At 36.2% G+C, this 5000-nt stretch overlaps 1 protein-coding gene across 10 annotated transcripts in view; it reads left to right on the top strand.

Annotated features, from left to right (window-relative positions):
* The window catches only part of LOC106874495 (uncharacterized), a 60869-nt gene that overhangs the window by 32000 nt on the left and 23869 nt on the right, over positions 1 to 5000 (top strand). The window lies entirely within an intron of this gene.

Genomic DNA, 5000 nt, shown 5'->3' with positions numbered 1-5000 from the left:
TATTATTCTAATTCTTGTATTCGTATTTTTGAAAAGTATTAGGACTGCAACCATGCTGGTGTACTGCCCTTCGAGTATTGTTTTGCATATAGTCGATCAACTCGAAATTTGTTTTCTTGTCTTGAAAACCAATCTCTCTCTTTCTCTATCTGTCTGTCTCTGACGCTGTCTGTCTGTCTCTATCTATCTATCTATCTATCTATCTATCTATCTATCTATCTATCTATCTATCTATCTGTCTGTCTGTCTGTCTGTCTATCTATCTATCTATCTGTCTATCTATCTATCTATCTATCTATCTATCTATCTATCTATCTATCTATCTATCTATCTATAAAACAGTTTAGGCCGATGTCCTTATTGAATGTGGAAGGCAAGATCTTTATGGGAATTCTTTCGAGAACAGTGACATATTTACAGAATAACGGATATGTTGATGAGTCTCATCAAAAGGCCGGAATCCCTGGGATCCCTGGATGCGTTGAACATTGTTTTTTCGATTTGGAAAGCGATCCAGGATGCCAAACAGAACAAGAGAAGTCTGAACCTGGTATGGCTTGACCTAGCTAATGCATATGGCTCAGTGCCACACGAATTACTGATGAGAAGCACGGACCATTTCCACATTTCAGACAAAGTGATCAAAATAATGAGGATGTATTATGACAGTTTCGAAATGAGGTTTACAGCTGGAAATTTTACAACAGATTGGCACCGATTGGAGATTGGTATTGCTGCTGGCTGTCAATATCTGTCAAGTGGTTTATCTTAATCATAGAGATGACTTTGAAAGCTGTGGATTTTTCGGAACAAATCGCCCATGTACAATCGCCTAAGAAATCCTTTATGGATGACGTGACACTTCTAGCTACAGATAAACAAATCATGCAAAATGCCCTCTTGAGATTAGACGAACTTGTGCAGTGGTCAAGGATGCGGTTTAGAGCAAAAAAGTCGCTTAGTCTGACATTTTTTAAGGGCGTGCAGAAAGAATTTAAGTTTCGAATAACTGAAGAAAGCATTCCAACAGTCAAAGAAGAACCCATCAAGAGCTTGGGACAAGTATACGCTGGAACATTGTCAGATAGAAGTCGCAGAATGGAAATTATGAAACAAGCCGAGGATGGATTATCAGCGATTGATAACTCGAAGACTATAAAATTTGATGCTTGCAGTTCGACTTGTAGCCGCGACTTTCGTGGCCACTTTTAATATACGAGGTAGCCTTGTCACGAGTTCAGATCATTGAACAAAAATGTAATGTGTTCATTAGAAAGTGGCTAGGCCTACCTCGGATATTGAACAGTTCAGCTCTTTATCGTAAAAGAGGTTCGTTGCAGTTGCCACTAGCGTCAATAGTCAAAATATATAAACTGGTGAAGATACGGACGGTGATGATGCTGAGAGAATCGAAGGATATGGAAATCAGGCGTAACCTACCAGAGGTGAAAACAGCATGGAAGTGGAAAGCAGGAGCAGAGACTGATGACATCTTGTCTTCTCTTACACATAGAGATATGGTGGGTGCAATGCAAAACCATCGGAAAAGACTTGGCTTTGGCGCAGATCAGTTTAGATCGTTTGCGAGTATGATGCGGAGCGAACGCAGATCTGTTGTTAGCAACAGCGTCAAAATGAGGGAAGCAGAGAGAAGAGAGCTTCATTTGATCCGATGTATTCAAGGACAGATGACGAGATGGAAAGAGCATGTTGTTGAGAGGGAAATAAGCGAGGATGAGATATGGAAGTGGACCACATCTCGGCTAAGTTTTCTGATTCGTTCATCGTAGGATGTTTTGCCATCACCTACGAATCTAGTAAGATGGAACGTCTCAGAAAATGACATGCAAATGCAGAAAGGTTGGAACACTAAAACATATTCTTTCCAACTGTTCATTAGCATTTAAAAGCATACGTGGAGACATAACCTGGTCCTTAAGGTTATCTTCAATGCTATAAAAAATCAAATTGATCTCAACAGTGAAAAACCCGTTGAAAATACCAACTAGGTTTATTTACCTTCGTGCGACAGACGAAAAACCGCTAAGCATTTCGCTTGGCGTGCTAACGATTCTACCACCTTCATATATATATATATATATATATATATATATATATATATATATATATATATATATATATATATATATATATATATATATATATATTATATATATATATATATATATATATATATATATATATATATATATATATATATATATATATATATATATATATATATATATATATATATATATATATATATATATATATATATATATATATATATATATATATATATATATATATATATATATATATATATATATATATATATATATATATATATATATATATATATATATATATATATATATATATATATATGTATATATATATATATATATATATATATATATATTATATATATATATATATATATATATATATATATATATACTAATAGTTATCGCCAAGCCAACATGGCAGTCCCAAAATTAGGACGAAAGCTGCCGTGAATTAGCTCCAAGAAGCCATCGCCTCTAGCTAGCTATATATATATATATATATATATATATATATATATATATATATATATATATATATATATATATATATATATATATATATATATATATATATATATATATATATATATATATATATATATATATATATATATATATATATATATATATTAATAGTTATCGCCAAGCCAACATGGCAGTCCCAAAATTAGGACGAAAGCTGCCGTGAATTAGCTCCAAGAAGCCATCGCCTCTAGCTAGCTATGTGACACACGAAACCTGTGTCCTTTATAACCTTCGAACAGGGGAGGTCAGCAGTGTCCCCCTGCTGGTTTGGCATCTGCAGACTAGACTAGTTTCAGGGTGTTGCCCCTTGTCAATGCAGAGTAGCCAAGCCTTAGCCAGGCGGCGCTGCTGACTATCTGCTCGAAGGTTATTTATCTAATTTCAGTGGAATCTATCCACTGGTTTTCAGAAATAGAGTTATTAATATTTCTAAGTCTCTCTAAAGGAGACTACGGCAGCGGTACTGGAAATTAATAGTTATCGCCAAGCCAACATGGCAGTCCCAAAATTAGGACGAAAGCTGCCGTGAATTAGCTCCAAGAAGCCATCGCCTCTAGCTAGCTATGTGACACACGAAACCTGTGTCCTTTATAACCTTCGAACAGGGGAGGTCAGCAGTGTCCCCCTGCTGGTTTGGCATCTGCAGACTAGACTAGTTTCAGGGTGTTGCCCCTTGTCAATGCAGAGTAGCCAAGCCTTAGCCAGGCGGCGCTGCTGACTATCTGCTCGAAGGTTATTTATCTAATTTCAGTGGAATCTATCCACTGGTTTTCAGAAATAGAGTTATTAATATTTCTAAGTCTCTCTAAAGGAGACTACGGCAGCGGTACTGGAAATTAATAGTTATCGCCAAGCCAACATGGCAGTCCCAAAATTAGGACGAAAGCTGCCGTGAATTAGCTCCAAGAAGCCATCGCCTCTAGCTAGCTATGTGACACACGAAACCTGTGTCCTTTATAACCTTCGAACAGGGGAGGTCAGCAGTGTCCCCCTGCTGGTTTGGCATCTGCAGACTAGACTAGTTTCAGGGTGTTGCCCCTTGTCAATGCAGAGTAGCCAAGCCTTAGCCAGGCGGCGCTGCTGACTATCTGCTCGAAGGTTATTTATCTAATTTCAGTGGAATCTATCCACTGGTTTTCAGAAATAGAGTTATTAATATTTCTAAGTCTCTCTAAAGGAGACTACGGCAGCGGTACTGGAAATTAATAGTTATCGCCAAGCCAACATGGCAGTCCCAAAATTAGGACGAAAGCTGCCGTGAATTAGCTCCAAGAAGCCATCGCCTCTAGCTAGCTATGTGACACACGAAACCAGTGGATAGATTCCACTGAAATTAGATAAATAACCTTCGAGCAGATAGTCAGCAGCGCCGCCTGGCTAAGGCTTGGCTACTCTGCATTGACAAGGGGCAACACCCTGAAACTAGTCTAGTCTGCAGATGCCAAACCAGCAGGGGGACACTGCTGACCTCCCCTGTTCGAAGGTTATAAAGGACACAGGTTTCGTGTGTCACATAGCTAGCTAGAGGCGATGGCTTCTTGGAGCTAATTCACGGCAGCTTTCGTCCTAATTTTGGGACTGCCATGTTGGCTTGGCGATAACTATTAATTTCCAGTACCGCTGCCGTAGTCTCCTTTAGAGAGACTTAGAAATATTAATAACTCTATATATATATATATATATATATATATATATATATATATATATATATATATATATATATATATATATATATATATATATATATATATATATATATATATATATATAATGATAATAATATTAGGGGAAAATATTCCAAATTTACAGGGGAAAAATTCAATTTAATTTATCAAAATAAAATTTCACAATTTATAATATATAAATATATAATTTAGAGAAAAAAACCACAATTATTTAATTCATCCATGAAAATCCACAATCACATATAGAAAAATTTAATAAGTAAATTCACTAAAAAGACCTATAATAAAATTCAGTACTTTTTGGGTTAACTATAAAGGTTTGCAATTGTGATACTCTTTTTTATTGTTACTGTTTTATCTTTAAGGCGTTAGATTGGCAGAATTGTTAGTGCATCGGATAGAATGCATAACGGTATTTCTTTCTGTTCTTCATATTCTAAGTTCATATTTGGCTAAGGTCGTCTTTGCCTTTCACATCTTCGGGATCGATGAAATAATTACTACTTGGGCACTGGGATCGGTGTAATCGATTTTCCTTTCCCACTAAGACTGTTGACCTTGTATCAAAGTTTAAAACCATTTTGAATGCACCGAGTTAACAGAATCGTCAGCAAGTCGAACAGAATGCACAGCAGCATTTCTTCCAGCATTACAATCTGAGTTCGAATGCCGCCGATGTCATCATCACCTTTCTTCCTTTCACAGTCGATGAAATAAA

This window comes from Octopus bimaculoides, chromosome 12 (genome assembly GCF_046866305.1).
Source record: "Octopus bimaculoides isolate indiv1 chromosome 12, ASM4686630v1, whole genome shotgun sequence".
NCBI lineage: Eukaryota > Metazoa > Mollusca > Cephalopoda > Octopoda > Octopodidae > Octopus > Octopus bimaculoides.
Note: the sequence above shows the minus strand (reverse complement) of the source record. Positions and strands in the feature narration are given on the sequence as shown.